We start from the raw sequence: 24,767 nt of genomic DNA, 5'->3' as shown, positions 1-24,767 counted from the left end.
ATACACATTTGAAAAAGGGTATTTTTACTCCTAACCAATTATTTGCTTTAATACTAAGAACAGAGCTTTCCCAGGCATTTCCATTGCCACTAGGAGCTACAGAGGCTGAAAACATCTGCAATTTGTAAAGTTTTGGGTTCCTTAGAAAAATAAATCATTTCCCCCCCAAATTAATCTCAATCAAACTCCCTGTAAAACCCATTTTACTCAGCACGTTCTACCTACCGAGCTTCAGCTCTGCCTGGATGTGCCGGGAGTAGATCAGCCTGGCGTGGTCCAGGGCCCTGCTGAACATGCTGATGAGGACGGAGTATTTGCCAGCAGCATCTGCAGCGACTACCGGTCGCTCCAAAAGGCTCCCGAACATGTCCAGCAGCTGTTGGGGTGAACACGCAGGAAAAGAAGAGGGGAAAAATTTACAACCCCGACTCCTGCAGAGAGATCAGCTGGGACCTTCCTCCCCAGCCCAGAGGCTTCAATACTGTCCGCACCGATGGGCACTTTGGAAAAAGGAAATTTGCTCCCTTTGTTACGGGGCCTCTCAGACTTTCTCTGGGGTTGGACCACATTCCAACTGTTGTTCTTCAAATGCTTCAAGATTTTCTATTTTTTTCAAAAAACTTACAAAGATAAACACTGTCACTTGCTAAAGTCTTTTCTACAAATGCTTATATTGATTTTTTTTAAAAAATACCATTTATTATTTCTGCAAGATAGATTAATTGATAAATAAACCAGCTTTGTTTCTAGAAAACCTGTTTCCAAAACTGAAACAGATCCATGTATTAATAATATTAACAAATTGATACTAACAATATCAATTCTCACCAGGAAATCCTAGAAAAAGCATGATTTCCCCCGACTTGCAGAGAGAGACACAAATATATCTCCTGGCATCCAAAAGCTTTGTGAGGGACCCACCAGCCTGAGCATCCCAAACCAAGAGCAGCCCAAAAGCTACAAGTCCCACTGTCCCACCAGCAAACACCAGCCCCATGTGCCTGTGGCTCCAGCACTGCCTGGTCTCCTCAGCGTGATTCTCACCGAGCCGGGTGCCCTGATTTCCCTTTTAGGGAAGAGCAAGGGAGCGATAAACAAACCTTGAAGGCGTGGTCCAAGTTGGAGGCGTCATCAAAAGCCTGGATGAAAATGGTGCCCAGCCGACGGTCCATGTCTTCTACTTTCTGCTGGAAACCAAAGGCATCCTGCTCAAAGTCCTGCACAAAGGCAAAACACAAGCTGTGAGGCTGCAAGATGGCACTAGGAAGGTACCTGTAACTCCTCGATCCAGAGATGCCCTCTCTTATTCACCGTGAACTAAGCCACTCCTCTGGCCAATCTTCAGCCATCGCAACGTGGCAAAGTCCTCACGAAGCTCGAGAACATTTCTGTGCTGTCCCATGGCTGAGATGTTGGCCCTTTCTCTGGGAGGGACCCTTTGGTCCTGAGGGCTTTCCACAGCCCACATGGCACTATCTTCAGCCTACAGGCAAGATGGACTATTTCCACACCCTCTCCCCCACCACTTGGCCTGAAGACCACACCATCATCCAGAAAACCCACGGATGCACCTGCTGAGTCCCAAATCCAACCTACTTTCAAGTCAAAACAAGCCTGTGGTTCCATGGTGAGCTGGTTGTGAGTGAGGCAGTTTCAAAACACTCGCACAGGTTGCCCAGAGAGGCTGTGGAGTCTCCACACTTGGACATAGGTAATCTTGGAGATATTTCACCTGACCAGTCACAGTCCTGCTCTAGCTGAGCCTGCTTTGAGCAGGGAAGGTGGACTGGGTGATCTCCAGAGGTCCTTTTCAAACTCAACAGTACTGGGTTTCTGTAATTTCCATCATCTTCTTGCACTGCTTTTCTTGCTTCAATTGTAATAAATCCTTTGAACTTCAAGAGTAACATCTATATTTGTTTTCCTACACGTAAAAGAGTCCAAATCAAAGACTGAACTTGACAGTCCGTGACAGTCCTTCTGTTCTAGCTTGGACAAAACCACTAAAAATGAGGTCATGTGTCTCTTTTCCAAAGGACAAAGTGCAAGGAAATAGCTTTTACTATTGCTACTGCTGAGCTCCAGCAGATCCAGATGCCATGTTTTAGCTAAAAAAAACGGCTCCAGCAGTGGCAGAGGGTGCAAAACTAGAGCACTGAAAGAACAAACATGACTCAGAGTCACACAAATGGCCATGGGGTCACCAAACCCAAGCCACCTCCTGCAGAGCCACTGTCACCTCTCCTCTGTGCCTGCCCTGCTGAAGGAGGGGTGCTATGGAGCAAGCAGCTTTCCAGCAAGAAACACTGGGGACGTGCCACCCCCTGCAGAGATGTACTGGGAGCTGCAGGAAGCAAAGCACGAGCCACCCATCCCCACACCAGGCAGGTCCCAGAGGGCTGGGAATATTCCTTTAATTAAAGCACTACTGATAATAAAATAGAGCATCCTTGAATTCTGAGAGCCCCAGATGCCATGTGTTCATCTAGGCAGGAGCGAACACATCCCAGAGATGATCTGAGTTGGCCCTCATCAGGCAAACTACCTTGTTTTTCCAAAACTAAGACAGCGTCTTATATTAATTTTTGCTGCAAAAGATGCTTACTTTTTTACATGTATAGCTGCCTGGACCCTATTTAAATTGACTTTTTTATGAACTGTAACTAGGGCTAATTTTTTGAATAGGGTTCATATTTCAAGCATCCTGAAAAATCATGCTATAGCTTGTTTTTGGGGTAGGTCTTTTTTTTGGGGAAACATGGTAAATACCAAGAGCAGGAAAGCAAAGAGATGTGGGTGTTGGTATAGCTCTTATACCTCAGCAAGCACCATGTACAGCAAAAGCTTGTGCATAACTCATGGAAATCCCAGTTTCCCAGCTGCACTGATCTAAGGTGCTGATCTAGCAAGATATGTTAGATATAGACGTGCAAGAAGTCCCAAATCTCTGCAGGAAAGGCCAGCGGCTCCCTGTTCCCTCCAGTACCAGATCAGATCATAATGAAAGGAGGAAAGAGCTGGGAAGAAGATAGCAGGAAACTGCTGCTTTGGAAACATGCACATGTTCCTGATGTTCCCGCAAACTGGTCCCACCTACCGTGTTGGTCAGGTCAAGACAGTCATAGGTTCGCTCTGAAAACACCTTGTATGCCTCCTGGAATTCCTCATACATGTCCAGGACCTGCTGGCCCAGGGTCTTCCCTTTAATCCCACTGAATTCAATTTTCTCCAGCTTCATCAAGTCCAAGGAAGTTGCCAGGAGATCCTTCAAAGTCAACGGAGGGAGACACAGGTCATGATGTTGACAAAAGAAGATGACAACAGTTGTCACGACAGAGTTGCACTTGCTGAGGGACCTTCCCAAGCACAGCGCTGGTGCTCAGGCTGGGTGGCAGGGATGGGAAGGGGGGAGCCTGATCTGCCTGTCCTGAGCATCAGTGGCTGCTCATAACACGTCCCTGCCCAGTGAGACCTGCTGCAGCCACTAGAAATACCATGACAACTGTAAAATCGCTTTTAAGGGTATTTAAAGGACAGATCCAAAGCAGGATATGAGACTCTTATATGTCATCCAGCATAGCTAAGAATCCCAATTTTATAGGTATTAACCAAGGACAGATTTCTAATATTTACAGGTACCCAAACTGTCCAAAGCTCCTGCGCAGTCAAACCTCCACGTGTCCAAGTGGGTGTTGCAGCACCTGCCCCGCTGGCCCTCTCTGCTGAGGTGGCACACGGGTCCTTCCCTTCCCTTCCCTTCCCATCCTCTGCAGCCTGGCAGTGTCACCTCTTGGGAAAATGTCCCGCTCCCCCAGTGGTGGTGGCAGCACTGGGCAGCTCTGCTGCCATCCCACCTCATCTGTCTCCCTAGGTAGGGCCAAGTAAGGGCTGGTTGAACATCCATTGTCTCAGAGGACCAGGAGAAATGTGCACAGGAATGTACTGGTGGCCACTCTCTGCTTGCACTTGTCCTGGGGCCACCCGAGCAGGGCAGCAGGTTTTACCACAGACACGTAATATGAAACAGTGCAACGAACCAAAGGAAAGGGATCCTTCCCTCTTCACGTGCTCATGGGCTACCCATGCACCAGTGTAACTGCAGCTTTTATGAAAATTCGAAAACAAATGCACATATGCATTCATATTCACTTCGACACACCAGCACATCCGCTTGAACAAATACCTAGTAAGGCAAAAAAATAATGTGGAAATACCAGTTGTCCCTTGCTTTGTCTTGCAAGGTTGCTTGAAATGAAGTGATGAGGGGAAATTCAGACGGAGAGAGATGCAGCAGTTTTCCTCATTAACAGGCTGGTGTGCACTATGCTTTTAATTCTTGTTTTACAGCTCACTCCGCAGGCTCTCCCTCTGACTCCAGATACTGCAGCTTCTACTGTCCCTGGAGTGTGGGACAGCCACGGAAGGAGGAAACAGACACTGGTCAAAACGCACAGTGCCCCAGCTCAAAACCTCCCCACTGGCTTTTGTCTGCAGCCCATATCCACAGTGTGCCCATGGCATCCATGGAATCCCAGCAGTCAGTGCCCCAGAGCCTTTACAGGGTCCCAGTAAACCTGTCACCAACACTGTCCTCGTGATAACCTGCAGTTATTCCTGTGTCTATTTATATTCCTCTCTACACTGACCAGCATAATTTGGTTTATTTCACATCAAACCCTACTGGAAACCATCATTATGAATACTTTTAAAATAGGCACCAGTCATGACAGTTTTCAACATAGTTAATTAAGGAACACATAAAAGTATATGGCACATTTAAAGCAGTAAAACTGCAAACACCAGCAACCTGTACACTGGCCATCCAACCCTACACACTGAGAACGCAGCAACAATCAACAAAGAAATTCATTTGGGATGTGTGTGGAGAGCAGATGAATGTGTGTGGTTAGCCACGTGAGAGATAACAGGTACATGCAAGGTCTGTACAAGAGGTACATACAGTATCTGTATAAGAGGTATATACAGTGTCTGTATAACAGGTACATATGGTGTCTGTATGTCTGTGGTCTCCAGACACAGCCATGTGGTAAGGAGAGCATAGGGAGCTCCCACATTCACACTCAGACCTGCTCTCTGCAGAACATCTCCTGTGGCTCAAGGAGCCCTTGGCCACACTGGGAGCTCAGGGATGACACCCCAATGTCCCTGCCTCAGGTGACAGATCTGGCAAACAGGGACACCCCTGAGCCACAGCACCCCAGTTTGATGGACTATGAGGATGCGAAGGGACAACCTGGTGAGGAACGTGTCCCTGCTCCTCCCCAGGCCCACGTGGCACAGCCAAGGGGATCCTGCCATCTGGCCTCTCCAAGACAGGCAGGACCCAGCTCTAGGGTGTCATAGAATCATAGAACCATTTCAGTTGGAAGAGACCCTTAAGATCATTGAGTCCAACCATAACCTAAATCTGTCTCTGATGGCACCAGGAGACCTGGGAGATTACATTGCTTTATTTACAGCTGTGCAAACCACACCTCCAGTAATCCTCCTTTTCTTGCCCCAACAGGAGCAAGGAGTCCAACGGGACTCCTGAGAGCAAAAAACACACCTATCAACCTGACCAGCTTACATATGCACTGAGCAGGACATAGTAAAACACAGTCTTAGACTCGCTGTAACAGGAGACCTAACAGCAAAAGAGTGGCCCCATTCCCTGGTATCAGGTGAAGCTATAGAAAGGAAAGATGCCAGCAAGTGATCTCCTGGCTACAGAGTTCTCCTGACGGTTTGCAATGTTTTTCAAGACCAGAGTCTCACCTCCACCATCTCCAGTCTCTTCAGGAAGGTGTCCAGCCTCACAAACACCATCGTGGAGCTGAAGTCCCACTCCCTCACTTCTTGGCCTGGTTCATAATACATGTGCAGTTTTTCCCTTCTCTCCTCAAATGCCTCTTTGAACATGTTCAGGATACCGAGCACCATTCGCACCTTGCCCAGGCTCTCCTCCATGTCCCCTTTCAGAAGGTCTTCTGGAGACAGGTACACCAGGGCCTGGAAGAGCAAAATCACACCTGAGAGGTCACTTCTGCCATCATGGAAAACAAGGACTTCTTGTGTTGAACACATTTGAACCTGTTTATTAAGTTAAATGTTGCCTAAAGAATCACTTTTCCAGGGAAGGACAATAGGAAGAAGGGGAGAGGGGACACAGGGGACTGCAAACACAGGCATCACAGCCACAGACCTGCTCAATGAGAAGGTTGCAGATCTCCTGGAGCAGCACCACTATCCGCACGGGCATGTTGTAGTGCTTGGAGGTGACCCAGATCAAACACACCACGTGGAGCAGGGGGAGCAGGAAAGGCTTCACCTCGCTGAACTCAACCCTCTCTACGTCTTCCAAGCGGCGCTTGAGGGGTGTCAGGTGCAGGTGAACGTCCTGAGCTTCAGTCAAAGCTGTGTTGAGAGACGTGAGAAGCGGTAAGAACCACCCAGCTGCGGTGTGCTGGGTTCCCAGCTAGGTGCTGGCCTCACCACATGGAAAAGTGCCTGGGAAAAGAAACTGTCCTGACAAGCACTGAGCACCCTCAGCCACCTGTGTGCTGCAGGTCACTCACTCGTGAACATCACTCACCTGCGGCAGTAACCAGAACAGAAATAAGCTGATGTGATGGCAGGGGACAGGGAGCTGGGACAGGGCTTCGTGGAGAGCCTGAGTCCACAACTGCTAAAAAGTCACACGGAATTTGCCCAACAGCACCAAAAATACAGTGCTGCCATGGCTGTGAGCCATGGCCTTGCTGTACAGCACGACAGGCTGTACAGCCTTGGCCTGAGCCCTTTTTAGCTCAGTTTTGGCTCAAGCAACTCCTTGTCCAGTGGGCAGATGACTACGGCCCCACCAGTCCTGACTGTAATAGAAAACCTGTCAACAGTAAAGCAACTGATGTCTGACTCGTCGAAAGCTTTAGCTTAGCTCTGTACAGCTGTGTGGTTTTACCCTGAAGAATTACCCCAGAGCGCAAGCATTAATAAAACCAGATCGTTGTGCAATTAAACCTGTGGACCAACAAGAAGTGACAGAAGTGCTTGAATGCATGCAAAAATAACCCCTAAGGCCCAAGACCAAGGAAGAAGAGACTCCCACTATCAGCATCACCCTCCCAGCAAATCCACCAACAGCAGCCACACCAGTACAATGCCAGGGAAAGGGGCAGAGACTTAAAAGCAGGTGCACACAAATCTGAACTGCGCTGTAATGGAAATTAACAATTATAGTCCAAATTATCCAATTAGGGTTAGTATCGCTGTAGCCGGATTAAAACCAAATATTTGCTGTATTTTGATTAAACCCTTAAAGTATTAATTAGTTTAACAATGAACCCTTGGCTCCTTATATAAGGGGTGTTTCTCCAGCCCATTTAAACTGCACAATGCAGAGTGTGACACAGATCCTTAAGAGATTCAATGTTTGCACGTGAAGTGGTGAAGAACAGTGTTTTCTGCCAGCACGTGCACAGCTAACACAGTCTAGATGGTTTCATTGTGCCAGAGAGCAGCTGGGTTGGACATGGATGTCCAGCTGTGTTGGTCTGCAGGGACAGACCAGCAGGACTACACTGTTTTTCACTACAGACAGGGATTTGCAATATTTCCTTGGGCTGCGCTCAACTCCCCTAAGCAAAGCAAAGCAAGGAAATTCGGGCTGCAGTGGCCAAAGCCCGAGAAGCAGCGCTCTAACAAAGCAGTCTTAGGTACAAGATCTGTCCTCTTAGTCTGAACTCCCGTTCCTGCATAATAACACCAGAGGAGCTGGTGGAAGTTGAGGTGAGTCCTGTTAGAGTAATGCAAACACTTTATTACAGCAGAATAAATTCCCAAACCCATTCACCCTGAACTTTGGCAAGAGTCTGGCTCAACAGACCAGCGATGGAGCTTGTCCCAGCCTGGAAACAAAAGCCTAGACTCAAGCACAAGCAGCCCAGTCTCAATTCACAAACTAGAAAGATTTGGCTTGAAATCAGTCACACCAGGCCATGAAGAAAGGCCAGAAGCCAGCACTGTGGTAAAGTTGCCCCAGCATCTCACCTGCCTCAACATCCATTAGCATGGTTTTGAAGGCTGGGATGTAGCTGCTCTCAACTCTCTCCAGCAGCTCCATCATGTTCCTGACCTTCCTCGTTGTCAGCTGGTTGTAAATGCATTCCAGGTCATCACACCTACAGCAACCGAGACACAGAATCACAGAATCAGTTGGTTGGAAGAGACCCTCAAGATCATCGAGTCCAACCATAACCTAACCCCTGGCACTGCCCCGTGTCCCTGAGAATGTCATCTCTGTGACTGTTCAACCCCTCCAGGGATGGTGACTCCACCACTGCCCTGGGCAGCCTGTTCCAATGCTTCACAACCCCTTCTGGGAAGAAATGTTTCCTAATATCCAACCTCAGCCTCCCCTGGCGCAACTTGAGGCCGTTTCCTCTCATCCTGGCGCTTGTTCCTGGGGAGCAGAGCCCGACCCCCCCTGGCTCCAAGCTCCTTTCAGGCAGTGCAGAGATCAGAAGGTCTCCCCTCAGCTCCTGTTCTCCAGCTGAACCCCCCAGGTCCCTCAGCCACTCCCATCACACTTGTGCTCCAGCCCCTCACCAGCTCTATTCCCTTCTCTCAACTCACTCCACTACCTCAAGGTCTTTCTTGGCCTGAGGGGCCCAAAACTGATTTGAGGTTTGGCTTCCCCAGCGCTGAGTACAGTGGGACAGTCATTGCCCTGGGCCTGCTGGCCACACTGTTCTTGATGCACACCAGGATGCTGGTGGCCATGTTACCCACCTACACTGGGCCATCAGCTGTCCCCCAACATCATCTGTTTCCCCTGGGCCTGATTCAGGGCTTCCTCCAGCTACACATGGACTGTGGAAATGGGAGAAAGCTGCATGAGGCACAGACAAACCCTACAGGACAGAAAGTGCTGAGTTCAGCATGACAGCAGCTCTGCTACTGACAGAACATCGCTGAAAAAAAGCCATCGTGTTTCTGCAGGCATTAGCAACAGCTCTCCAGCCAGCAGGGCTTTGCCCCGAGTCAGCCTGAACCAGTACAGCACAAAGGTTTTCAAAGGGCAGGAGGAAATACCACTCCCAGGCTCCTGAGCATCTAAAGCCCCTCTGGCCCTGACAGATGAACAGCAGCCAGCTGAGATGCACCATTTCCAGACAGCCCCCAGCAGGTGTCCATCAGCAATTACTCCTGTGGATGGCTCCTAGTGAACAGTGACGAAAGAGTGCCCAGAGCGGGTGTGGAGTCTCCTTCTCTGAGACATTCGAACCCGCCTGGACCCACCTGTGTGATCTGCTCTGTGACCCTGCGTGAGCAGGGCTTGGACTGGGGGATCTGCAGAGGTCCCTTCAGCCCAACCAGCCTGGGATCCTGTAAAGGGCATTTCTGAAAAAAGTCCCTTGAGGTGTAGCCCCTGTGGTGGGGCTAAGTTAAAACACAGCCAGCTGCCCAGTGACCTCCCAGGCACTTTGCAGATCATGATGATTTTCTGTGCGGGAACAATTTTCCTTAGTTGAAGCCTACATGAACCCCAAGTGGCCTGTTCTTCTCAACTCATGGAATTAGCAGCTCCACCACCAGCACTCTCCCTCTACACAAAACCAGCACCACAGGGCACCGTGCACTGGCCAGGCTGCTCTGGGTACCTGTTCTTCCAGAACTCCAGCTCCACCTTCGGGTTCGGATTGCTGCCTTGCAGGAGAGGCTCTGAAGACTCTTTCTTCAGTGCCTCCTGGATCTGGTGGCTCCAGTCTATGATGGCCGACTCCATGGCATACACCAGAGATTTATCTATCCGTTCCATGCTGTAGTAAACAGAGTACGTGATTAACTTTGTTGATGTGCATTGCTCAGTTGGATCTACTTCCAATGGCCGTGTGGGCAGCTGGATTTTACAGGGTTTCACATTTCAAAACCACAAAACAATCAAACCCCATAAGATTTTGTCACTGGTTTAATATAGGAATTACACTCTGGAGAAAACGGCTGAATGTCTGCAGCAGTGTGGGCAACAACACTGTTCATAAAGTGAATGGTGGAAATGAAGAGCCAGTCGCCACCTCTCTGCACAGCCAGTCATTGTCACATCAGATCCATTCAGGTTCAGGATCTGACCTGGAGACTCACACATCCAGCAAGATTCTCTCTCCCCATACCATTCTCCCTCAAAATATTCTACATCCCTGCAGTCATTAACTCACTTAATTCAGCAAGAAACACCACCAAGTGGGCTGGGAAGCTGAGGACAGGTCACCCCACTGCCTTGGAAGCAGTAACTTCTCACAAAATCCCACCCGCACCACATCCTGTCTGAGGAGTGATTCATTCCACTGCACCCACACATCTCCTGGGGTTCCACAGGGGCACGCACGCAGCCCAGACACGATGACAACTTGATGTACAAACGCATCTGCTTCTCTGGACCTTCCAGAACCTGTTATTTTGGGGTGGTACTCACGATTTCTCATTTTCCAGATCAATGTCCTCAATTCCCTCTGAGCCAGCTGGGAGAGGCAGCAAGGTCTTGCCGTCTACTTGGCCAACAACTGTGAAAATGGTACTTTTGAGGTTGTGGACATGACGCACGATGTCTTGTGACACCACTTGTGGCCAGCCCTGACGGTTCTTCTTGTTCGTTAGGATGGGCACGATCACCTACAGCGGGAGTCACGGAAGACCAATGGAGAAAAAAGTGCAGCAGGAGACGGACAGGCCACCAGGCTCTGAGGTCTGTGCTTGGCCAAGCCTGGAGACCCATATTCATTGCTGTCTCAAGCAGTTCCCATGTGAAATAGAGGCAGCTGATGATGAATGGGCATCTCTACAGGCCCACTTTATACAGCAGAACACCCTTTTCCCCAAATCCAAGCAGCCAAGGAGGGTGGAAGCCAGTAGGCAAAGTGAGCAGCCCCATCCCCAGGCTCTCCCAGCCTTTCAAGCCCGCAACTGGAGATGGCCCCATGGGCTGCTGTCCCTTGCCCTCACAACTGTCCCCGGTGCTTGGTCCCCATGTCCCTGCCCATGGGCACAGCCGTCAGGCTGCCCTTTGAGCCTGCCAGGGCTGGGCTGAGCTCAGTGTGCTGCAAGGGAAGGTCTGCTGGTACCCCCTGGGATACACTGGTGGTGAGGGTCCCCCAGGTCCCAGCTGCAGCCCACCAAACAGGAGCTTTGCCTTTATCAGCACTTTTACTGACCCGGCAGCATGGGGTTGTGGGGCTGGTCGGGGTTTGCCCAGATTTGAGCTGCTTTTGGCTTGTTTGAGCTGTGACAGCAACACCGTGTCTGTCACCTATCCTGGCTGGCTCTGCACTGGGACCAGCCTGTGGCAACAGCCTAACAAAGCCAGGTTGTCCCTAGTGACAAACAACAGCCCTTTGTGTTACTGGACTCAGGGTGGGGGTAGGGGAGGGGGGGGAGGTGACTAAAGGCATAAAAATAGCTGCAAATGGACATAAAATTGAAACGGAATAAAGCAGCTCAGCACCTCCATGGTGCTGTCCCAGGATGCTGAAGACTCTTTGGAACTGTGGCTGGCTCTGTAGACCCGAAGAAGACCCGACCAGCCACCTTCGTGCCCAGGGAGCCGTGGGAAGGGGGAGCACAACCCCAGGGAACACACGGGCAGGTGCTGACGAGTTCACCTTCAGCAGTTTTAGCTGCATTATTAGCAAGATGTGTCTCTATTACTTAAAGCATGTGGACTGCTAATGCCAGTGATGTTGTAACCAGGCAAATGATAGCCGTTCATTTTCTTTCTGACTGTTAAAATGATAACTGGACTCAGGATGAAGCCCCAGCCCACAGAGCAGGTGTGTTCCCTTCGGCACCGCAGGAGTGAAGCAACAAGTGGACAAGGTCACCAGCTGTGACCCCTCACTGAATAAAGACAAAGTGTGGGCAGAGGAACACACGACCCCAACCCCAGGAAATTCAAGACCTTTTTCACCTTCACGCAGACCCACCCCATCTGCCTGACCCAGCACCACCGCTGCTTTTGCCTTCAAGTGAAGCTTGAGAGGAAAATAGGATGAAAACCAGGCACAATCTGCTCCCTGCAGAAATACTGCATGTCTGCACAGGGGAGAGCAAAGCCTGCAAACACGCAGCTGGGACGCACAATCCCGGCTCCCAAAGGCATTCAGAAAACAGGATTTAACAGGATCTGCCAAAGTGTTCCTACCCCACCATCTACCCATAGCAGACGGTGCTTGCAATGCTATTGGCCAGCCGTGATGCAAAACCACTGTTTGTGCAGACTTCGCAAGACCACGGGGCTCATCAAAACAAAAGCTCCCCGTATAAATCATGTGTTTTCTCACAAAACCAGGATAACCAGTCTGGCAGCCTGCTCTTGGGAATCCAATCTATCAGTCACCATCTTAATATACCAAACATCATGATCAGAGCTTCTCAAATCCAGCAGCTCCTCTGCTTTCCCATTACAGCCTCATTCCTGAGACTTCTCCAGGTGAGGAGCCATCAGGAATAAACCGAAACAACATTGTCTAGTTCAGGCTAATAACACAGCAAAGCAAAAGCACTCGAACCTCTTGACGATCTCTTTAAGAAAACATCAGCCCACCTGAGATAACCCGACACTGAGCTACAGGAGGCTCCTGAACATCACAAAACACTTTTTCACTATGAGAGTAATCGAGCACTGGCCCAGGTTGCTCAAAGAGGTTGTGAAGTCTCCATCCTTAGAGATAATGAAGAGCTACCTGGACATGGCCCTGGGCAACTGGCTCTGGATGGCCCTGCTTGAGCAGGGGTTTGGAGTAGGTGACCTGCAGATGTCCCCTCCAGCACCTGTGGGTACATCAGTCCCACAAGGACCCCACTGATAGACAGAGCTGATGTGGATCAGCATTCAGGTGGTTTATATGAGTTCTAAAGCCGTCCATGGTACTGCAAAGGGCAGAGTTAAGGGTACAAGTGCATCAGCAGAGAAGGGAGGGAGGCCAAGGAGCCTGTCTGTAGGAGGGGACACCTTCCCCGCTGCCATGTGCGAGGGGCACCCGGTACTCATGGGTGCCAGGGCTCCCTCTGCACCTCCGGGGCTGCCCAGGCCTCACAGGATCCCAGCCTGGTTAGGTTGAAGGGATCTCTGCAGATCCCCCAGTCCAAGCCCTGCTCACGCAGGGTCACAGAGCAGATCACACAGGTGGGTCCAGGCGAGTTTCAATGTCTCAGAGAAGGAGACTCCACACCCGCCCTGGGCAGCCTGGGCCAGGCTCTGGCACCTCCCAGCAAACAAATTTCTCCTCATGTTGAGCCTGCCCCCGTGGCCCCTCATCCTCACCTCCTCCACGAGGGCGGCAAAGTGCCGCAGGGCATCGGCGGGCAGGTCCCCGCAGAGCAGCTCCCCGGGGCCGGCGCCGGGGGCCCGCAGGAAGAACAGCCCCTTGCGGCGGGCGGCGGGGGCGGCCCCAGCTCCAGCTCCCCGGCCGGGCCCCGCCAGAGCAGCAGCGCCGGCCCCGCCGGCCCCGCCAGGAAGCTCCGCAGCAGCGGCCCCGCCGCCTCCCCGCCTGCCCAGCGCTCCCAGCGCTCCGCCGGCACCCCCAGCCCCCGCGCCGCGCACCGGCACAGCCGCTCGGCGCCGGGCACCGGCTCCACCGCCTGCTCCATCCGGCCGGCACCGGCGGGTGTTGGCGGGGAAGAGCCGCGTTGCCCGGGGGAAGGGACACTGCGAGGAGCCGGGGGCGGGCCGGGGCGGGACCCAGCTCGCCTGGGAGACGCAGCTGCCCCGGGCAACCACGGCTATCAACACAAGCTGGGGATGGAGGGCCTGAGAGCAGCCCTGCGAAGGACTTGGGGGTGCTGGGGGATGCTCCCTCTGGGGGGGGTCTGGATACCACTGGATCCACCTGGGCACCCCCAAAGTGGCTTTTTAGCACTTATTTTTCTCCTGAAAAAGCAAACACAGTGGGGCTTTCTCCCACCTGGTTTGGCCTTTAGGAAGGGAAGAGCAGAAGAAGGGGCCTTGGGGACTAGAACCACTACGCAAACATTTGATTAGGGAGACAGGAGCTAGAGATTTGTCTGTCACTGTGGAAGAGGTGACAGCGGTGTGATCTTTGCCTCCAGACTAATCCCAAAAATATGCCCAAGCTAGAAATGGGTCAAATGGGGAAAGGGAATGGGCCTGGACCACAATGGCAAACTGATTGTTCAGAACTCCCAGGAAAAGGGGGGTACCGATATTTGTTGGTATTAACTGATGTTTTTTCAGGTTGGCCAGAAGCGTTCCCTACCAGGACAGCAAAAGCTTAGGAGGTGACTACAACACTGATACACAAAATAATACCAAGGCTTGGAGGCCCAGCTGTTAGATCCTCTGATTGAGGGCCACATTTTACTGACGAGTATGTGAAGTCTTTTGCAGAAAACTTTGAAACCATAACAGGAAGGTCCATTTCAAGACCCCCTGACTGCTACCAATATCAGAGAACAGAATGCCTGGATTCGCCATTCTAGAGTGAAGAAAGCCTGCGAAACACCACGGAGGGTAACCCGGGCGCAACCTGGAAAACTCTGTTTTTCACAGTCACCTTTTGGTCCTTCTGGGGGACCAGCCTGGGTGGTGCTTCCCGCATTGGGAAGAAGAAACCCAAAAGAACAAACAAGTAGAATTTTTGGTAGATATGGGGGCAACACTAATGAAAACCTGGACAGAAGAAACTTCAACCCCATGACGGGAGGGGCCTTTTTCTTGTTTTGTTAACTACAGAACCAGCCGCTGCCCCCACCCTGAAGCACACAGGCTGTTGTCCCACACTGCCAGCACCACCCCCCTTCTTTTAGCAGGATCATTTTATCTGAGCATGGCAGTGGCCCTAAAGGCACTTGCTTTGATAGAGCTGTCTCAATAAGGTGTTGAACAAGTCCTCGCAGACACGCAATGATGTAGCATGCTATAGAAATCAGTGCTTCTGTTACTTCGATTAAAGAAGTAATTTCTCTCAATATTCCAAACCAAGATTCTAACAATCCCATGAGTGGACTATCTACACCTGAATTCTCAGCCAATTCTTCTGCTGAAGCTGTGGTTAGACATATATCACCTTTTTCTGCCAACATCGTATCTGGGACCATGTTATTTTCCCATGCCATTCTACTAGTAGCATCTAATTGCTTGGTGATTCATTTAACTGCTTGTCTAGTATAACTTATAAATAAATGTTATCTATCCCGTCTACATTCTTGTTTGTAGTTACCTACCAAAACAAAAAGGACTCAGAACCCGCAGCTAACTTGACTTCTTGCTTTGTGTTCCTTGGGGACTCCTCTGGGGACCCCAATCTAATTGAAATAAACCCTGTCATCAGAGGAAAGCCCTCAACTCCTTTTTCTGTTGCCCTGATGGATCACAGGGTTCAAATGCCAGGGTAAAAGGAATTTCCAATTGTACGACGTCACAGGTACCTTCCCAGTGGGGGATAAAATGGAATGAAGTGTCATCTTCCCACAGTACCACCAAAGATCCACTCAAGAAGCATTTGAGGACATATGAGGACCAACTTCCCGTGTCTCTGCACACCTACTCATGTTCCTAGGAACTTGGTATCATTCCTGCCGCGTCGTGAGAGACAGGTAGTATGATTTCCAATTATTCCTGAAAATGCCAGGGGAATTTTGATATTTTCCCCTGCAAAGCTGGAAACAGGAGGGAGAGAGTATGACACGACTTATTTCTCCATGCCGTAGAGTCTTGGCATAAGGCTAAGACGCACTCCATCCCCTGTCAATCTTCGCTCCACCCCAGAGGGAAGGGTACCACTTGGGCCACAGGCCTTCCTGCCGCACAGGCATAGCAATTGCTCGTTTAGGCTTTGCACCATATATTTGATCCATTCTACCCAGGCATTTGTACCTCCATATATTTTGAACCTTCCCAGGGCATCTTTTCTACTAATGTCTATTTGTGATCCATAAACCCCACTTACTGAACCATCTGCTCTCTGCCTTGCAATTAGCAAAGGGTTGCACTGCAGAGACTCACATCCTGGGAGAGACTGTCCTTTAGATAGGGTCATTTTTCTTTGCAACTCTATAACCGTTCATTGCTCACTGTCCATCCCCTAAACTCTGTGCTCCAAATAACACTGTACCAGGAGGGGCAATGAGAGCACAGGCGGCGGCATTCCCCGGCCCCAACCACCGCCTGCCCGCCCCAGTCCGCCGCAGCGAGCCCGGCCGCCCATCCCCGCCCAGAGTTCCTCCCCACCCCCCGCCCCGGCCTTTCGCCAGCGAGTTCGCCTCCCCCCCGGGAAGCCGGGGCGTCCCTGCCGGCTCCGTGCCCGGGGTGGACGGGGGTGGACGGCGGGGGGGGTGGACGGGGGCGGGGGGGGTGGACGGGGGCGGGGGGGGTGGACGGGGGCGGGGGGGGCACGCGGGCGTCCCGCGGTTTCTCAGCCCCGCTGTCGGAGGCCTAACCCCCTCACCTGCCCGTGCTGCCGCCTCCCGCGCTTCTTCCTCGGTGGCTCGCTCGCTCGGTCCCTCGGCCCGCTGCCCGCCCCGGCCGCGGGCTGAAGAAGAAACCGACCCCGCCAGCGGCTTTGCCTCCCCCCGGGGAGGCATAGAGACACCGCGTCCCCGTCCCCGTCTCCGCGTCCCGGCCCGCCTGCCTCCCTGCCTACCCGCGCGCGGGGTTCCTCGGCCGATCGGCAAGACGCTCCCGCGCTGGCCTCCCCGCGACCGCCCGCCCGACGGGCTTGACTCCGAGCGACTGACCGTTGGGCACCTGGCGGGGGGCAGGGGGCCGGTTGCCGGGCGGCGGGGAGAGCGCGCATGCGCGGCGCGCGCAGTTGCCGACCCCCTCCGGCCCTTCCCGCGGGTGGGCCGGAGGGGGCGGGGGGCAAGGCGAGGGCGGGAGAGACCGCGCTTTGGGGTGCGGGCGGGGGGGGGGGTGTTTGTGCTCGCCGTGCAGTCTGAGCCGGAACACGAAGTGAAATTATACGGCGGCGGCAGGTGCGGGTGGGGGGCACGACGACACCACCACGACCCCGCCGCCCCTGCCGAAATAAACCCCCACCAAAAAAAAAAAAAACCACCGCTACGAAACCCGCATCCCCACGCCACGCGCGAGCCCCGAAACTCCAGACACGGACTCGCCGAGCGTGTGCACGGATCGCGAGGGTCGAAAAGCTCGACTCGTAGAGTCGCGTACACTGTCCCGCAGCCACCCGCGAGAGGCTCGCTCGGTCGCGTCCAGCTCCTGTCCCTGCGTAGGACCAACCGCCCCGCCGTTCCCAGCCTCCGTCATCCAGCCGCTTCTCGAAGAGCAGGACGGGCTCGGGGCCGTGACCGCCTCTCCGCCGGGGCCCGTGGCGGTGCTCTGTGTGTGTGTGTGTGTGTGTGTGTGCGTGTGTGTGTGTGTGTGTGTGTGTGTGTGTGTGTGTGTGTGTGTGTGAGTGATTTCCGACCGTCCGACCTCAACGTCCCCCGGCTCCTTGTTCCCGCCTTTCCCTCCCTCCCCCGGGTTCTGTCGTTGCTCCTCAGCAGCGGAGAGGAAAAACACCACGTCGGCGCCGAACCCTAGGGTCGGGACAAGAGGGACGGGGCGACCAGCGTATCGCACGCCCTTCAACCTCGAGAACTTGCCGGGGGGCCGCGTAAAAAGCAGCAGGACGCTCAGCCCTCCTGCCCCGGCAGGTCGACCCTCTCGCGAGCGCGGCCGGACGCCGGGTCCGTCCGAGCCCCGCCGGTGCGGTCCGGTGCGGTCCGGTCCGGTTCAGTCCTTGCCCGCCAGTCCCGCTTACTTAGAGTAAGCCTAAAATGCACAGATCTCTCCATAAGGATGGTTTTTATACTCTACTTCCACAATCTGCTGGAAGTACAAAAGAATAAGCGGCAGATCTACTTAGGTTGAGTCATGGTGGTTTGGTGCAGAGACCATGCATACCATGGGAATATTTCAGCACTTCTGCTCTGGTTTTCAGTGTATTACACCAAAACACCCACCTGATGACATCATTTCAAGAACAACAGCAGCAATTTGCAGAGTTCAGCTTCTTTGGGGAACTCAGAAATTGCTGAGCTGACACCAAGTCCTGCTGTGTCCCTGTCACCCGCAGAGTGCCCGCATCCTCCCCACGGTAGCGGGCATTGTGACAAAGGTTCTATGTCAGCTGGGTGTGGCAGCCGAGCGCCCCCTAGGGGAGGGGGAGCCTGTCAGCCCCGGGCCTGTCACTGCCTGCTGTCCCCCCTGTCAGCAGCGAGGCCTCGGAAAAGTTTCCAAAACATGCCCAGACTTGGGTCCAGCGTGGCCAAAAGTCTCCAAGAGACAAGTCGGAAAGAAGGATATGGAACAAAGGGAGAAAGCGAAGGGAGCAAGCCAAAGGGAGGGAAGAGGAAAATCTAGTGCCGGGCTGCAGGACGGAAATGGAGGAATGGAAAGACAAAAGCCAGGAAGCAGGAGAGTTTGAGAAAAGGAGAGAGGAAAGAAGAGACATGCAGCCAAACGAGGGGTCAGTGAGAGAGGCTGGGACAGAGAACAGGATGAGAAGGAAATAAGGCAAGGCTGGGCCAAAGGACGTTTCCTTGCTTTATATTTTCTACCACATACATCTGGAGACGAGCAGGGAAGCCATCAGACCTGATGGATTAGGCCCAAACAAAAACCCCGGCTACTTGAGACACTTAGACTAAGCCTAAAATGCAAAGATCTCTCCATAAGGATGGGTTTTATACTCTACTTCCACAATCTGCTGGCACTACAAAAGAATAAGCGGCAGATCTACTAAGGCTGAGTCACGGTGGTTTTGTGCAGAAGGATATGGAACAAAGGGAGAAAGCAAAGGGAGCAGGACAAAGGGAGGGAAGAGGAAAAACTAGTGCTGAGCTGCAGGACTGAAATGGAGGAGGTTTTGCATTTTCTTATGATACAGTTGTATAGGTGGCTTCAAGCCTAGACAACACGATTTCACGTTTTTCTTCTGGAGTTATGCATTTGCTGTTCTTTCTTTCTTCTTGTTCTTTTAGCAGGATCATTTTATCTGAGCATGGCAGTGGCCCTAAAGGCACTTGCTTTGATAGAGCTGTCCAATAAGGTGTTGAACAAGTCCTCGCAGACACGCAATGATGTAGCATGCTATAGAAATCAGTGCTTCTGTTACTTCGATTAAAGAAGTAATTTCTCTCAATATTCCAAACCAAGATTCTAACAATCCCATGAGTGGACTATCTACACCTGAATTCTCAGCCAATTCTTCTGCTGAAGCTGTGGTTAGACATATATCACCTTTTTCTGCCAACATCCTATCTGGGACCATGTTATTTTCCCATGCCATTCTACTAGTAGCATCTAATTGTTTGGTGATTCATTTAACTGCTTGTCTAGTATAACTTATAAATAAATGTTATTTATCCCGTCTACATTCTTGTTTGTAGTTACCTACCAAAACAAAAAGGACTCAGAACCCGCAGCTACCTTGACTTCTTGCTTTGTGTTCCTTGGGGACTCCTCTGGGGACCCCAATCTAATTGAAATAAACCCTGTCATCAGAGGAAAGCCCTCAACTCCTTTTTCTGTTGCCCTGATGGATCACAGCGTTCAAATGCCAGGGTAAAAGGAATTTCCAATTGTACGACGTCACAGGTACCTTCCCAGTGGGGGATAAAATGGAATGAAGTGTCATCTTCCCACAGTACCACCAAAGATCCACTCAAGAAGCATTTGAGGACATATGAGGACCAACTTCCCGTGTCTCTGCACACCTACTCATGTTCCTAGGAACTTGGTATCATTCCTGCCGCGTCGTGAGAGACAGGCAGTATGATTTTCAATTATTCCTGAAAATGCCAGGGGGATTTTGATATTTTTCCCTGCAAAGCTGGAAACAGGAGGGAGAGAGTATGACACGACTTATTTCTCCATGCCGTAGAGTCTTGGCATAAGGCTAAGACGCACTCCATCCCCTGTCAATCTTCGCTCCACCCCAGAGGGAAGGGTACCACTTGGGCCACAGGCCTTCCTGCCGCACAGGCATAGCAATTGCTCGTTTAGGCTTTGCACCATATATTTGATCCATTCTACCCAGGCATTTGTACCTCCATATATTTTGAACCTTCCCAGGGCATCTTTTCTACTAATGTCTATTTGTGATCCATAAACCCCACTTACTGAATCATCTGCTCTCTGTTTTGCAATTAGCAAAGGGTTGCACTGCAGAGACTCACATCCTGGGAGAGACTGTCCTTTAGATAGGGTCATTTTTCTTTGCAACTCTATAACCGTTCATTGCTCACTGTCCATCCCCTAAACTCTGTGCTCCAAATAACACTGTACCAGGAGGGGCAATGAGAGCACAGGCGGCGGCCTTCCCCGGCCCCAACCACCGCCTGCCCGCCCCAGTCCGCCGCAGCGAGCCCGGCCGCCCATCCCCGCCCAGAGTTCCTCCCCACCCCCCGCCCCGGCCTTTCGCCAGCGAGTTCGCCTCCCCCCCGGGAAGCCGGGGCGTCCCTGCCGGCTCCGTGCCCGGGGTGGACGGGGGTGGACGGCGGGGGGGGTGGACGGCGGGGGGGGTGGACGGCGGGGGGGGTGGACGGCGGGGGGGGTGGACGGGGGCGGGGGGGGCACGCGGGCGTCCCGCGGTTTCTCAGCCCCGCTGTCGGAGGCCTAACCCCCTCACCTGCCCGTGCTGCCGCCTCCCGCGCTTCTTCCTCGGTGGCTCGCTCGCTCGGTCCCTCGGCCCGCTGCCCGCCCCGGCCGCGGGCTGAAGAAGAAACCGACCCCGCCAGCGGCTTTGCCTCCCCCCGGGGAGGCATAGAGACACCGCGTCCCCGTCCCCGTCTCCCCGTCCCGGCCCGCCTGCCTCCCTGCCTACCCGCGCGCGGGGTTCCTCGGCCGATCGGCAAGACGCTCCCGCGCTGGCCTCCCCGCGACCGCCCGCCCGACGGGCTTGACTCCGAGCGACTGACCGTTGGGCACCTGGCGGGGGGCAGGGGGCCGGTTGCCGGGCGGCGGGGAGAGCGCGCATGCGCGGCGCGCGCAGTTGCCGACCCCCTCCGGCCCTTCCCGCGGGTGGGCCGGAGGGGGCGGGGGGCAAGGCGAGGGCGGGAGAGACCGCGCTTTGGGGTGCGGGCGGGGGGGGGGGGGTGTTTGTGCTCGCCGTGCAGTCTGAGCCGGAACACGAAGTGAAATTATACGGCGGCGGCAGGTGCGGGTGGGGGGCACGACGACACCACCACGACCCCGCCGCCCCTGCCGAAATAAACCCCCACCAAAAAAAAAAAAAACACCGCCACGAAACCCGCATCCCCACGCCACGCGCGAGCCCCGAAACTCCAGACACGGACTCGCCGAGCGTGTGCACGGATCGCGAGGGTCGAAAAGCTCGACTCGTAGAGTCGCGTACACTGTCCCGCAGCCACCCGCGAGAGGCTCGCTCGGTCGCGTCCAGCTCCTGTCCCTGCGTAGGACCAACCGCCCCGCCGTTCCGGTTCAGTCCTTGCCCGCCGGTCCCACTTACTTAGACTAAGCCTAAAATGCAAAGATCTCTCCATAAGGATGGGTTTTATACTCTACTTCCACAATCTGCTGGCAGTACAAAAGAATAAGCAGCAGATCTACTTAGGCTGAGTCACGGTGCTTTGCTCCTAAGACCATGCATACCATGGGAATATTTCAGCTGCATGTCCCACCCCAACCCCAGAGAGCAAGAGCTCCAGGAACAGGTGGAGAAACAGGGAAGAACACTGCAGTGCTTCTGAGAAATAAAGCAAGGACAGAAAGGCAGACGGGCATGCTGTGGAACCTTCTCCTTACCCGACTGTGCTGCTGCCACTCATGAAATGACACTGTAGAGCAAGTACTTTTAGCACCTTTTTTGTGTTTCACGTTCCAGGAACCCTTCCCCTGGAGGTCCAGCTGCTGAGGTGGAGACTCAGGACCTGGACCCCATGGCTTCGGGGCAGAGGCTCTGATGGAGAGGAGAGGAGATCAGGGGTTGCACTGGGAAATGTGTCTGCACTGCAGGGGATGTGAGAGAGGTTCCTAAATCCTGTCCCCAGCATTTCTGGTAGCAGTTAACTCTTCCTGCCCATGGCTGTGCTCCTGCAGCTGTGTCTCTGTCCCTGGGTCTGCTCCCTGTCCGTGTCACAGACCCCGTCCCACCCGCTGTGTGCTCAGCTCTGTCCTGCTCACACCGCCTGGCACTGCCCAGGTGTTGCTTTATCCATGCGAGCCACGGAACCTGACACACCAATATGATGTTCACAGAGTTCGCTTTATTGTCGGACCGGGCTGGCTTTATAGCAAAGCTGCCCTGTCCACGCGCCTTACAACAACGTGATTGGTTGTAACTCGTGTTATACAATAACATGATAGGCTGCATGTGCTGTCCACGCGCTCTGCACGCATGTGTCCGGCGATTGCTCACTCATTATTACATTCTAATGGTGCTCCTTTAGTCTCTTTTGTCTCTGGCTTCACCTCTCAGCCAGGCTGGCGACAACCCCATCCCCCTGGGGCGGGGGGGGCTCTGCCACTACATCTCCCCCTCTTTTATTTAATATTAACAATACGCCATATCATGCTTTAAATACAGTGTGAAATACAGGGTAAGAACATTAAGGCTAATACAATTACAATTAACAAGAACAAACCTGTTTTCAATATTCCTTTTAACCAAACAAGGCATTCACCCAAAAAACCCAATATCTTCTGTTATTTTCTTGTTCTGCAAATCTTCTATCTTTTTAACTTTTAAGTTCAAACAACACATACAATCAAACTCTTCATAACTGTGAACATGTCCAATAACAAAAAATTAATTGCTGCTCTGTTTTACAAAGTGGTATTCTCAACATTGGCTACATTCATTGCTTAAAGCGATAACATGTCTGAGGTTAAGGGTTGTCATCACTGCAATCGGTTTCTTCTCTGTTAGCTAGCCAAGGTCTCACCCACTTTGCTGGGATCCATGAATTTTTGTGGTTACCTGTAGAAACACAAGCATATCCCCTTCCCCAGGTTATTAGTGACATAGGACCTTCCCATTGTTGTGTTGTCGGATTAAACACACTAACCTTAGGCACATTTTCGGAAAAATCTTTGACATTTTTGATATGGTGCATAACAACCGGTTCCATTTCAGTTTCACTTTTAGGATTAAGCCAGTTCAGCACATACAATGCCTTCATCAATACCTCTTCTGGGCTCACACCAATTCCCCCTTGTTTTTTCAAAACAGACAAGAGATTTTTAATGTACGGTGTGCACGCTCAATAATTGCTTGGCCAGTAGAATTATAAGGGATTCCAAACAGGTGTTGTACCTTCCACTGGGTGAGGAAGGCTGCAAGTCTGTCAGAGCGGTATGCAGGACCATTATCTGTTTTGATTTGTGTAGGGACACCCATGACAGCAAAAGCTTGTAGTAAATGACGTTTTACTGCCTTTGCATTTGCTGAGGTCAAGGCTGTAGCCCACAGCAGTCCTGAACAGGTATCTATGGAGACATGAATGTACTTTTGTCTGCCAAATGGTGCAAATTCAGTAATATCAGTTTGCCATAACTGATCTGGCTGCAAGCCCCGAGGATTTACTCCCTTTTGTTGGAGAGGGACTATGCGGGCACAATCAGGACAAGCTGCGATAATGGCTCGAGCTTGTTCCTTTGTAATTGTAAACTGCCTTCGGAGTGCTGCTGAGGATTGATGAAAGAATTCGTGAGCTTGTCTGGCTTGTTCAAAAGGGGGTATATCTGCTACTGCCACAAGTTTGTCTATGGTGCTGTTTCCCTCTACTAGACCACCTGGTATGTTAGTATGGCTTTTTATATGCATGATAAATACTGGTGCTGTCCTATAATCTAATACGTTCCACAAATCTAACAATGCTTCAAACAATAAGGAATTGGAAACTCGCTGCAAAAGTGCTCTATGTATTCTTTGTACAATTCCCACAACATAAAGAGAATCTGTTACCAGATTAACTGGAGAGTTATGCCATTTTTGCAATGCTGCTGTCACCGCTCGCAATTCTAAAATTTGAACCGATCCTTCAGCTATGACAATCTGTGAATGCCACTGACCATTCTCAAACCATACAAAGCCTCCTTTGCATGAGCGACTACTCGCATCTGTGAAAATGGTTATAGCATCTAGTGGATGCTCACTAACAATTGACATAGGCTCTAAGGGGAGGTTGGTCTTAAATATAGGATGTGGTGGATAATGATTGTCCACCTGCACCGGAATCCGGGCAAGAGCTGAGGCAAGATCGTCATGTTTGAGAAGGATCTGTTCAAACAAATTGAGGGAAATAGGGATCACAATTTTAGCAACATATAGTCCAGACAATGTCAGAAATCTGCTTAGTCCTTTCACTATCACTTGGGCAATGGCTTCCCACCTCTGAATGATGGTTTTTTGTTTTTGGCTGTTTAAAAATATCCATTCTAATATTACCAATGGATCCTTTTCTTCCGTGCTCCACTGGGCCAAAAGTCCTGCCACTTCCTTATTGGTATTATAGACATAGAGAGTAACAGGCAATTCTGATCTTACCCGCTGAGCAGTATTCTGTGAAACTTTTCTTGCAATCTGCTCAAGCGCTTTCTGTGCTTCTGGTGTGAGGCACCGTGGTTCTTGGGGGTCTCGTCCCCCACGGAGGAGACTAAACAGCGGTTGCAAATCTGTATTTGTAATACCCACAACATTTCTTATCCACTGTAAGTCCCCTACTAACTTCATTGCATCGTGAAGGGTTGCTATCTTTGCTTTCACAGTAAGCTTCTGAGGTCTAAT

General features: G+C 51.9%; 1 pseudogene; it reads right to left on the bottom strand.

The window, feature by feature from the left end:
* Positions 1 to 16,894, bottom strand: part of LOC136115891 (dynein axonemal heavy chain 9-like) — a 91,226-nt pseudogene extending 74,332 nt beyond the window's left edge.
* Positions 16,895 to 24,767: the final 7,873 nt, after the last annotated feature.

Source organism: Patagioenas fasciata, chromosome 34 (genome assembly GCF_037038585.1).
Source record: "Patagioenas fasciata isolate bPatFas1 chromosome 34, bPatFas1.hap1, whole genome shotgun sequence".
In the NCBI taxonomy this organism is placed as follows: Eukaryota; Metazoa; Chordata; class Aves; order Columbiformes; family Columbidae; genus Patagioenas; species Patagioenas fasciata.
Note: the sequence above shows the minus strand (reverse complement) of the source record. Positions and strands in the feature narration are given on the sequence as shown.